Source organism: Pyricularia oryzae, chromosome 7 (assembly GCF_000002495.2).
Source record: "Pyricularia oryzae 70-15 chromosome 7, whole genome shotgun sequence".
Taxonomy (NCBI): domain Eukaryota; kingdom Fungi; phylum Ascomycota; class Sordariomycetes; order Magnaporthales; family Pyriculariaceae; genus Pyricularia; species Pyricularia oryzae.
This window is the reverse complement of record NC_017854.1, coordinates 2,579,750-2,592,590: the sequence shown is the minus strand read 5'-3', so window position 1 is coordinate 2,592,590 and position 12,841 is coordinate 2,579,750.

The following is a 12,841-nucleotide window of genomic DNA, read 5'->3' as shown; positions in this document are numbered from 1 at the left end:
CTTTATACCACGCTGCGGACGCGCGGCGCCCCCCGCCCGGAGGCGATCAACGTTTCGGTTAGGGACGACCGGTTACCAAAGTTCGCGGAGCTACTTGCTTTTGGCATGCAAGACATGCCGGACCCGGGATCCGCGGCCGATGGCTACGCATTGGACGCGTGGGTAGCTGAATTTACAACTTTATGGGAGCAAGTGACGTGGGTCGTGGGTACGCCGGCGGGAAAAAGGGACAGCTCGGCTCCCTGGTGGACCGAAAACTGCCAGCGGCTCTGGTCCGAATTCCAGCGGGTTAAACGGAGCGCTGTAAATAGGGCAGACGCCTCTGCCGAGGAAAAAGCCTATACGAAAGGGGTGCGGGCCGCGAAGCGGGAGTACTGGAGGCACCGGATCGACCAACTGCGCGACGATAAGGATTTGTGGAACATGGTGGGCTGGCTGGGAGCCGGACCACGCCTCCGGTCCCCGCCGCTGGTTATTAACGGCGAGCAAGTGAGCGAGCCTTTAGCAAAAGCGGAAGCACTGCAACGGGAGGTGCTTGGCCGATTTTCGGCGGAGGATGACCTGCAGGGAGACCCCTTGGAGGCCTGGTCGCCGGACGAGGCTAAAATCCCTTGGGACACCCAGGTTAGTGCGGAAGAGGCGGAGCGCTCCTGCATTGGGGTTACGAGCACGTCCCCGGGCATCGACGGAATAACCGTCCGGCTACTAAAAGCCGGATGGGCTTCGTTGGCCGAGCCGGTGCGCAGGCTCTACCAACGTTGCCTGGAACTCGGACATTTCCCAGCGCCTTGGAAGAAGGCCGAAGTCGCGATGCTACCGAAAACGGGGAAGAAAGACCGGAGCAGCGTTCGATCCTGGCGGCCTATAGCCCTCCTCTCCTGCATCGGAAAAGGCCTCGAGAGGCTCGTTGCACGCCGGATAGCTTGGGCCATACACGACAACGGGCTCCTTAGCTGCACCCACGGCGGTGCCCTACCCAAACGATCGGCGACGGATCTGGTTTGTGCCCTCGCCCACGATATCGAGCAGGCTCTAGCTCGCGGGGAGGAAGTCACCCTTGTCGCATGCGACGTCCAAGGCGCCTTCGACGCCCTCCTCCATAGGCGATTAATACGGAAAATGCGGAGCCTCGGGTTTAGTAAAATGCTCCTCAGGTTCGTGATTAACTTTTTAAGCGGCCGCCAGGCCCGAGTCCGGCTGGAGGGTACGACCACGGGCTTTAGGCGGCTTGGGTGCGGCACCCCGCAAGGGTCTCCCCTTTCCCCGATCCTATATATGTTATATTTGGCGTATCTCGTCAAAAACGGTACGAAGTGGCGGTTGGCATACGCAGACGACGTGCTTACATGGAAATCGTCACCCTCGTTGGAGGAAAACGTACGTTGGCTGGAAGATAAACTCCGGGATATGCACGAAATTGCGGCGGAAGAGAAGATCCATTTTGCAGCGGAAAAGACAGAGGTGATCCATATCACTAAGAAAAGGCACGGTCGCAACCCGGAAATCCGGATTAATGGTAGAACGGTTACCCCGGTCCAACTACCGGGCGGTCGACGCGGACAAAGCGCCTCCGGGGCCGAGCGCTACCCGGGCATGCGTTGGCTTGGTTTTTGGTTCAGCCGACGGCTAGACGGGCGCCGCCACGTGGCCGAAAGGGCTGCCAAAGCAATGGCGGTCGCTGCCCACCTCAAGAGCTTTGGGGCAGTAAGATACGGACCGCCTGCGGCTGCACTTCGCAAGGCAGCGGTGGCATGCGTGGGTTCCTCGGCCACCTACGCAGCCGAGGCATGGTACAACCCAGCGCACAAGCAAAGAGGACTCCTCAAAGCATTGAACAAACCGCTGGTTTTAGCGGCACGGGCAATCCTCCCGGCGTATAAAACCACCCCCTCGTCCACTGTTCTCAGGGACGCAGGACTACCCTCGGCCCGCGTCGCGCTGGCCTACACCCGCCTGAAATACGGCGCCCGACTAAGGCTCGCGGACAAGGGGCACCCCCTTGTCAGCCGCCTGCGTGAAACACCTCGTGCCCGCAACTCGGGCCATTCGGCCACGACCCTGCAAACGGCTGCACAACTTCTCCCGCGGATCCGGAGACTAGAGTTGCGCGCACCTCGCAATGCCCCGGATTCTCGCACTGACCCCACCGGAGGAGTCCCGAAAGAGGAAGCGGCCCGCCGCTTTATCGAATGGCTGGACATGGTATCACCTGACGATATCGTGGTATATACGGATGGTTCGGAAAAACACGAAAACAACTGCGTCCAAATAGGGTACGGATGGGCCGCTTTTAGGGCGGGCCTGGAATTTGCCGCAGGCTCCGCATCTATTACGCCGGAAAGCCACGTTTTCGACGCCGAGGCGATTGGCGCCCTAAAAGGGCTACAGGCGGCAGCCAAGGCCCAGCCAGGCGCCCGGATTTGGATTTGTGTGGACAGCACCTCGGTTATTTGGGGTCTTAGAGGCGACGCGCCGCGTTCGTCCCAATGGGCCTTTCTGGAGTTCCATAACCTTGTCGATCTACTCCGAAAACAAAGTACCGAGGTTCGGGTCCGTTGGTGCCCTGGGCACCAGGGAATCCCGGGAAACGACCGGGCTGACGAGCTGGCCAAGGCCGGCTCCGCCGGACCGCCGGACCCAGACCCGAGGGCTCAGCAAACCACGTATAGCGGTGCCGGCACGGTCCTCAGAGCCATTCTTTCGAATATAGAGAAGGACTGGTGGCGTAAAGAACTCTGTGAACGGTCCCCCGCATATAGGGAATGGAAATTCCAATACACACCGAGAAAGGAGCCCGAGGAACTGCGTTTGCCAAGACCCCTACTGGGCCATTATTTGGCCATGAGGACCGGCCACGGCGATTTCAAGGCCTACCATAACCGTTTCAACCACCAGGATGCAAACACCTCGTGTGCCTGGTGCTGGAAGCGGACCTCCCCTGAGCACCCGGTGCACTGCCGCTATTCGCGGGCGGTGTGGAGAAACTGGCCGTGGCCTAATAACGACCGGCCGGCCGGGCCGCCAAATCGCGCCCAACGCTGGAAATTCTTCCAGACAAGCTTCGGGCAACCGAAAAGCTTTGAGGCGTTTTCGATAGCCACCAACTACTTCAGCGCCCGCCCCAGAGCGGCCCGCCAGCGCCCCGCGCGCCACGAACGCACTTTACGCCTAGGGACACCGATCGTAAACGACTCGAACTCTGACGAGGAATAGACTTACTGCCTTTTCACCCACACTTCACGGCACAAGCCGTCAGACGAACCCTCCGTGCACCTTAGGCACGGGGTCGCGTCAGTGAACTAACCCCCTAAGCAGGACCGGGCCCGAACCCGGTCAGGCACGATCCGCCTCTGCCCTCCTTGTTTTCCCCCTGTGTAAATAAAGAAGATAGAACGCGCGCCGAGATACCCCTCGGGAGGTTGCTAACGGCCGGCTAACAAGCCGGGCCGAGCCCGGCGTTAACTAATACTACTACTACTACTACTACTTGAAAAGATTGCCTTTTTCGACATGCACCCTGAGGACGACGCGACCGGCGGCTCGCTCGAGTTTGTCGGCTCTTGGGGCAACTTCCAGTTCCCCTCGGGCTTCATCGTCGCAAACACCTTTGAGCGCGGTGCCTACGTTCTCCGCGTCGCCAGCGGGCCCGGTCGCAACGGCGGTGCCGGCTTTGGCGGACCGTCAAAGCTGCCCAGCGTCGGAAGGCGACAGGCTCATGGATCTCGTAGGTAGATGATGACGTGGGGATGGAAGGAGAAAAACCTAGTACATGTTGCCCTGACAACCGGGTCAATTGAGCTAGAAATCTGGGTGCATAATTAGTCATCGACCTTGTTTGTCAAAGACAATAAACCTGGAAAGTCTACTTACCTAGCTGTTTTTGTCAATCTGTTTGGTGTTGTTCCTGTCACCTAATTATCATAATGGTTGATGATGCACTGCGTAACCCCCAACCTAATTGATACTGTGGCTACTGACAACTGCTGCGCCTCTCATCGGATCTGACGCGCTCACTGCACATCATTGCCAGTTCCCTTGTTGGCTTACTGTCAATTGAACCAATCAATTTTACTGCCGTCGAAATTCCGTCTGGGGTTTCTGAACAAATCCCCCGAGGCGATCACGTGTCACAGTAAGCAAAGTAGGCTCCCCCAGCACAGCCAAGCCACCCCTCTGAAAATCCCCTGGGCCTTTTCGTCCTTTCGCCCCTGCCTGCTTTAGTGTTCCTGCGCCGCGCGATCCCCGTTTGGGATTACGCCAGTCCAGTACATCTTACTGTGAAAGATCTGGCACCTACAGAGGATGAGATCATGTATAAAGAAGAGGAGCGATGGCGCCAAGGGGGGTAGACCCTGGACAGGCCTTTATTTTGATTTTTCCATGCCATTGCCGCATCAAGATCTCGGCAAAGAACAAATTTTAACGAGACTTGGCGGGTCAATTTCACCTCGACACAAAACCCGATTTTAAACAGAGCAAGCAGGTGCAGTCGCGACGAACTGCATCGCAACCTAGAATGAAATACGAAACTTTTGCGGCTTGGCTACTAGCCGCCGCCCTCCCAGCCGTCGCAACCGCAGTCTCGACGGACCGCTACGGCGATGGGGTACTAGCAGTACGAGACTTTCCGTCCGCGCCGGAGCACATGGACGATGTGAAAGTCGAGAAGTTTGACCTTGATGAATTGGCAGGAATCGACCAGGAGCTTCCGGGAAGGGGGATTTTGAACGCCCGAGATGCCGTCGCGTCGTCGCGCCTGCTGGCCAGACAGCAACGAGCCGCTCGGCTGGAGAGGCGGAATGCTGGTCTCGCCAAGCTGGGTAGCTCACTCCTCGGTGCTGCCAAAAGCTTGATGGGCAAGGGGACCAAGGCTCCAGCGGCTGCACCGTCGGTCCCAGCTGCCAAGCCGGTCACACCCCCGCCCACGGCCAAGCCGGTGGACACTCCTAAGCCGGCAGAGGCTCCAAAGACCCCCTAGACAAAGCCGGCAGAAGCCCCCAAGCCCGCAACTCCAGCAACTCCAGCAACTCCAGCAACTCCAGCAACCCCTGGAACATCAGGGACAGCCAAGCCGCCGCCCAGCCCCGCAGATGCAAACAAACCTGCAGCGGGAGCCACCGACCCGACCAAGCCCCCGCCGGCAGCATTAGGGGATGCCGCCACAAAACCCCCTGTTCCAGCTCCAGCTCCAGGCACGCAAACCCCTCCCGCGGCAGGCAGCCCGGGCACGACACCACCCACTCCAGGCACTCCGACCCCGCCGCAGCCAGGCGCGGCCAGCACCAAGCCTGGGTCCGTGGCTCCTGGCGCCGTTGTCGCAGGAGGCGCTGTCGCCGGAGGCACCGGAGCCGCCGCCACTAACAACGGAGCACCGCCGCCAACCCCGCAGACTGATCCTACCAAGGTCCCAGCCGGCGGCAACCCTCAGACGCCACCTCTGCCCAACTCAGGAGCCAACCCGGCAACCAACACGCCAGCCAACCCGGCGGGGACTCCCGGAGCCGGTGGCCAGCAGCCGCCTCTTCCTCCTGCTACGAAGCCTCTCACCCCCGGGGCTAACCCCAACGCCGGTGGTCCGGTCACCACGCCGCCGACCGCTCCAAACGGAGGCGGGGCGCCGCCACTCTCGCCTCCCACGGGTGTCAAGAACCTCCCAGCAGACGCCAGCGGGGTGCAGCCCCCGCCCAAGCAGCCTGGAGTCGGTACCGTGCCTGGTGGCGCCCCAGGTGGCGCCCCAGGTGGTGTCCCTGGTGGTGTCCCAGGTGCCGTACCAGGTGCCGTACCAGGTGCCGTACCAGGTGCCGTACCAGGTGCCGTACCAGGTGCCGTACCAGGTGCCGTACCAGGTGCCGTACCAGGTGCCGTACCAGGTGCCGTACCAGGTGCCGTACCAGGTGCCGTACCAGGTGCCGTACCAGGTGCCGTACCAGGTGCCGTACCAGGTAGCGCACCCGGTACGCTGCCCAAGCAGCAGCCTGTTGGCGGCGCAGCGGCTCTCCCTCCACTTCCTCCCAACAATGCTCCCTTGCCGCCGACCAAGCAAGACCAAAAGGCCATGGCGAAGCAGGCTGAGGAGGAGGAGAAGGCCGAGAAGAAGGCCCAAAAGGCGCAAGACAAGGCGGATGAAAAAGCCCTCAAGGCGGAAGAGAAGGCGATCAAAAAGGCGAATGGCGGCGGCACTCTAAACACGCTGACTAGCCTGGCGGCCGGTGGTGGTATGGGGATTGGAATGGGCGGCATGGGCATGGGCATGGGTATGGGTATGGGTGGCGGCATGGGTAGCGGAATGCCCGTGGGAGGCCAGCTACCTATGGACGGTGAAGTACCCTTGGACGGTGAAGTACCCTTGGACGGCGAAGTACCATTGGGCGACGGCGAGCTGCCCTTCGATGACGGATTCGACCCCAACGCAATGGCGCCGCAGCCCGGCCTCGCCGGCGACTTTGAAGACGAGGGCTACTACGACGAAGACCCCAACGCCGCGCTCGCCGGCAACCTCCCCGCCGGCCAGTTCCCCGATGACGAGGGTTATTTCGACGATGCGGCACCAGCGGCCCAGCCCCAAGGTGCTGGAGGTGCTGCTGCTGCCGCCGCGGGCGCCGGAATGGTCAAGACCGCAGTTATGCCGGCCGGATGGGACGAGGACCCTACACTTGCCGGCCCGCCAGGCGCCGGAGCTGCGGCGAAGCTGCCTGCCGGAAGCCCCACTGGCATGCCTCCGGCGCAGCCTGGGATGATGCAGGCTCAAGTCATGCCACCGGCTGGGGGTGCAGGAATGGCCTGGAAGAGGTCAAGGATTGCGCGGGCTTTGGTCGTGTAAGAGGATCGTTTTACTTGGTTTGTTTATTTTCTTGGGGTCAAGGCGTTCATGGAGGGCTTAGACATGTAACGGCATCTTTACTGGGAGTTCCGGGAGGCATTTGCTTTTGCAATGTTTGAATGATTTGAAGCGCGCCAGATATAGCTTGCGCTTACAGTTTTTGTTTGTACTTATTTTTCTATCTCTATTGTATTTTCTGCATCTCTGACCATCCGTTTCCTCTCAGTTCAGTCTCTCTATATTTACATACTGCTGCGCGCAACTCTGTGATTGACCTGCCGCCAACCTCTAGACCACGCCGTACTGACTTCTGGAACGAGCGACTTTTGAGTAGACCCGCGGGCTAACTGATCTGGTAGGACTAAGCAGCCAAGCCAAGAAGGGTATATTGTGTCACTTGTCAGGGCTGACTGCTCGTCTTGGCCTGTCTGTTGATCGGGTTGATCTGGCGACCTCTTGCCAAGTCTATGCACAAGGTCCACTAGCCAGGTGCTTGAAGGGGATGAGAATTCCTGCTTGACCAGCCATAAGGGTCTTTAGTCACAAGACAAGCACCCTCAGGCAGCAATGGCTGTTGGCATTGGGGTTCGACGAGATTCGTTTCACCCAGTTCGTTGCTGCGCCGGTAGAAATCATCTAGCGGTTTATCTGACCACCCTCAGACTTCAAAAGAAGATAATAAAGTAAATAGAAAACCCAACGGTCGTGAGGCGCCCTCGTACGATCTGGACTCGAAAGCCTGTCAGCAGCTGCTTGGCACTTAGCGGCAACTGTACAAAACCGCAACTTACCGCGTCGAATGTTGTTAGATAATGCACACGAGAACCATGTCTCGCAGGTTCTTTTCACTTCTTTTCCTTTCCGGATCTCCCGGTGCACCGGTCAAGCACCAAAAATCCTGAGGTACGACGCCATTCTCTTCGCCCTGCCTCCCACCCCGCGCGCCCTGGACTCGTTCTAACTCGGCGCTGTTCCGGTCCGCCTCTGCCGCGGACGACGGTGAGTCGAGCACCGTCCTGCGCACGGCTTACGTACCGGCGTCCGTCAGCTCCGTGGCCCTTGTGTAGGAATCGAGCTGGGATGACCGGCTGTACGAGAATGGCATCTTCACGACGCCGTCGGGGTGCGCTTCTATATACAGGAGCATGGCCGCCTCGATGAATTCCGCGGCTATACGCGCTAGGAAGTCCTGCGACAGCCTCCCTGACTGCATCCGCGGCAGGGGCCCCGGGAAACTCGGGCGCCGCGGGGAGGAATGGTGGTTGAGGCCGTTGCTGTCGTTGGTTATAATGGATTGTGGTAAATGTGGAGGAATACTTTGCCAGTGTCTTGGAGTTGGTGGGCTGGAACTACGGAATTGCAACTACAAAGATTTGCAAATGCTCCTATCATTCGTCGGGGCATTTACGGTCCCTTTTCGAGCAATCCCATAGTTTCATTCAACGTGATCATTCCGGACCAATTCGCCCCAGGATCTTTGGTCGTTTCGACTGGGCCCAAGTAGACATCCACTAGTTTGCGGTGTTTGTGATACTTGAGAGGAAAACGGTAGGAAGCCTTCAAGATGGTTGGCGACCAGGCTATTTTTGATGGAGCGTGGGTTGCTTCTTTTGCATAACTGTGGCGAGGGAATTCATGATCCTGTAAGCCATTCTGTTGCCTACCCTGCAGCTAACCAAAGAAACACGCAGGCGACATAACACCCAATCATCATGTACTCCCAAAGTCCCAGACAGCCAAAGCTCTAGCAGCTGCACCCCAAATAGTTGCAAGGATGTGAGGTCTTGCACCACCTGCTGACGTCCTGGTTGTTGCCGCACGAGATGAACGAGTTGGCACCGGCCGAGAAGGAGGTCCAGCACCACTGGCCCCTGCTGAGGTCGTTGCCACACCGCCTCCAGCAGCCCTTTTGGCCGCAGCCCAGGCTGGCCCCGTACCAGCACTCGCGCTTGGCCAGCAGCACGGTCGACGGTGTCGAGCCGTCGGCCGGGTTGTCCTCGGTGTACACGCCGTGTTCGTCGTCGACCTCAAAGGGGCTCGGTGATTGCTCCGTGGAGAGCTGCTCTGGAGGGGCGGGGATCGCGGTGGCCCCGAGGGTGAAGAGGAGGGTGACGAAGGTGGAGGGCTTCATTTTTGTGGGTGTTTGGAGGGTGGTGTTTGGATTAGGGGCTTTCTCTCGGCTGTGGGGGCTTGGTGTCAGAGCGAACGTAGTCAGAAGAGCCTGGCTATGAGAGAGTAGATGGTCGTCTGTTGAGTCCATCGTTGGAAGTATTTATATTATAATTCCTGCATGTGCCATCAGCTAAAGGAAACGTAACATTGGCATCTTGGATACTCTTGGTACAATGTGAATATCATAAAGAGCTCTACGTCACCTCATCCCTGTTAGGTAAGAACATTAAAACTATGCGGAGAAATACCCTTTTCGTCGGGAAGCAGTTGTGTAAATCTTCTTGTTGTCAAGTAAGAAGCACTTCTCATAGCCCCTTTGAGAGATCTTAACGCCGACAACCGCATGCAACAAATCAGCGGTGTCAGCTTATTGCTCCTCCGGTTGTTTACCTATCCCCACATAAAAAAACGGCTCTTGTGCTTGGCTCTAGGACTTGGAAGCCAAGACCAATGCCTGACTACCCACTGTACTCGCTGGCATGTCTTCTAGCGAGCCCACCCGGGAAGAGCTAGTTTGAGCGTCATTGGTTTTCGACTTTCCGCTGGATATGCCAAGCCATACGTCGGGCGATTGCCTCTTCCTGCTTCCCGGTGTGCTTACTTGGCACAATCCCTCAAAGGATGAGCCCCTCAAAGACCCTTGCGGGAAGGAAGAAAAGTAGCGTTGATTCGGCAACATCCGGGCCGCCGGACCAGCTTCGGTAAGCATTGAATGGACCCCGATGCAGTGCAAGGCGAGCATTGAAGTGGTCCCATGGGATATGTATGTGCAACAACAGCAGCGTCGCTCGATGCAAGATCGCCCGAGTCGGGATCCTGAAGGAGCTAATCCACTATCATTGGTATACAAAATCCTCATGGCTTAGAGACCTCGTTATCGAACCCCTCATGGGAAACTTGGTACTCCGCAAGCAAAAACACCGTAGTGATTCTTTTCTTTGTCCACCCACAACTTGATGGTTGGCGCCGAAGATGTGGCGAAATGGCCCGCCATCAGCGCTGACAGCACAGCGTCAATACGGGCGTCGTTGTGTACAGATGAGTTGTTGTCCTCATAGTATCCAGAATAAACCGACACAGGACCGCCGCCATCGTTTGGGTGACGCTGGGCTCAGCGAAAAGTGCAGAGCAGGAGCCCCAAGGCGATGGAGACTAGCCAACCCATCCCCAAAGAATATTGTAACTTCAGGGACTTGGCGTGATTTTGCGACTCGGAAAGTATCAAAAGAACAGACTAGACTAGGCCTTAAGAGTTGTTCCACTGGACGCGAAGTGAGGCATGAAAATGGAAGGGTTGAGCTGAGTGTCCCCCCATCATCACAGTTGAGCCGCAGCTAAACAAGGGGGGGAATCCATCGATGCCAACAAGCTGTTTGAGTCCGAGACTTGCTGGCCTCGGGATTCGACAGCTCGATGCACACAAGGGCGCTCCTAATAGCGGCCATAACGACCAGTTCCTCGCTTCATCTTGCTGCGAGGCAGAAGCACCAGCCACCATGCATTCGACTTGAATAGCAGACTGGCCCTGTTTCAACAGTCATTCGCCATCTTGGGGCCCCTCTGGACGAGCTGGCAAGACGATGTACAAGAGACCAGTCTTTTAGCCTGCCGAGGGCCTTTTCGTCAACAGAGCCTACGGCGCTCTGTTCACGGGAATGCAGCAGGTGACACGTGAGCTGCATCTAGTCTGGTCTTGTCCGTTCCAGGTACAAGGGTATACTTCAACAGGTCGCCCGCCACATACGTTTTGACTCAAAGTCTAAAACCCCCAACAAAAAGAAATGGGACAAGAAGCAGAAGAAGGCAAGACAGCCAAACCTCAGGCCCAATAATGAATTTCGTAGCATCAGTCACGATCGCCTTGCTGGCCGCCACCATCGCCGCCAAGCCAACGCAACGCCAAGTCTATCTTTGACCTGCCGACGAGACACGAGGGACAGTTGTGCAATAAGGGTGGAGTCATTGCACGGGTCAAGTCTGCATCAACCCGGATGGCGGTAGGGATCCCACCGAGGTGAGTTGCGTGGCCTGAGTCATCGTCAGGCAAGCGACAGGTAGTAATTATATCTGGCGAATGGCCCGGGCGCCGGTCATGGCAAGGGAAAGGCTGCGCGGTACATAATTATGGTGAGGAAACAATTGTTGAATAGACTCGGAGGGCCAAAACATGGGCCTCTCTGAAAGTTCAGAAATCGAGTATAAGGTTCTGAATTGCTCCCAGCTTCTTGGCTGGAGGAGTGAGGTGGGAAGATAAATTAAGAAGTTGAAAAAGCCCGTTCAAAATGCCAAACCTTCACACAACTGACGCTTACAGCCATAGTTCATCCATGCACTAAATTATGCGAGATCACGATGCCGGGATCGACCATCAGGTGTTCAAGGCAGGAATAAATTGAGTTGAGTAAGTACACGTCACATTGAAATGCGAATAGAAAACTCGAGCACTTTTCTAAAATAGAAAACATTGGAATATCGGAATATCGGGATATGTTATGTAGGGTAACGTTGCGTACCCCCTGTTCGGCACCCCCCCTGTTCGGCACCCAAAAATAACAACACTTTTATTTTTATCCTCCAACTTCTATTATAAATATCTCGATGAATCTGTCACTTTTGGATTTACTTTTTTCTGATTTTAATTCTCCATTTTCCAATGAAGCAATATACTGAAAAACAGCTTATATCTGCAATTAACGACGTCAATAATGGCAATCCAATTGCAAAAACCTCCCGAAAATGGGGAATACCTAGGTCTACACTTCAAAGTCGACTTAAAGGTTCTCAACCTTATAAAAAAGCACAAAGCCCTTTTCAAAGGCTTTCCACGGAACAGGAAAAGCATTTGGCTGATTGGGTACTTACCCAAACAGCTTTAGGGCTTCCGCCAACGCATCAAGAATTACGCTTTTTTGCCGAACGAATTCTTCAAGCCGCCGGAGAGACAAAAGGCCTTGGAAAACGTTGGATAACTCGTTTTTTGGCTCGTTATCCAATCCTTAAAACCCAAAGGCCCCGTCGAATAGATAACGCCCGGGTTAATGGCGCTACTACGGAGGTAATTAAATCTTGGTGGCTTTATATTACGAACCCGGTTATTAACGCTATTAAACCGGAAAACCGTTGGAATATGGACGAAACCGGTATAATGGAAGGCAAAGGATCTAATGGCCTAGTATTAGGGCTTAACGGGATCCGGCCGTTGCAACGAAAAGAGCCCGGAACGCGTGGTTGGACGACTATAATCGAATGTATATCGGCTACGGGCGTTGCCCTCCCTCCCCTCGTTATATTTAAGGGAAAAAACGTACAACAACAATGGTTTCCCACGGATTTAAGCCCTTTCGATAATTGGCAATTTCATGCAACCGAAAACGGGTGGACAAATAACCAAACGGCTATCGAATGGTTAAAAAAGGTGTTTATTCCGTATACCCAACCTTTAACCCCTGAAAAGCGGTTATTAGTTTTGGATGGCCATGGATCACATATAACGGACGAATTTATGCTTCTTTGCTTGCAAAATAATATTCAACTCCTATATTTACCCCCTCATTCGTCACACGTTCTTCAACCATTGGATCTATCGGTTTTTGGGCCGTTAAAAGAAGCTTATCGACGTCAACTTGGATTTGTTAGCCAATTTTGCTGTTCAACAGTTATTGGAAAACGAAATTTCCTACTTTGTTATCGAAAGGCCAGATTAAAAGCATTTATAGCAAAAACCATTCAATCTGGTTGGCGTACAACGGGGTTATGGCCGGTAAACTTGGTTAAACCACTTTTAAGCCCTTTTTTGTTAGAAAATAGCAACGCCAACGTTATAAAAGATAAAAACAACGGTTTGCAAAG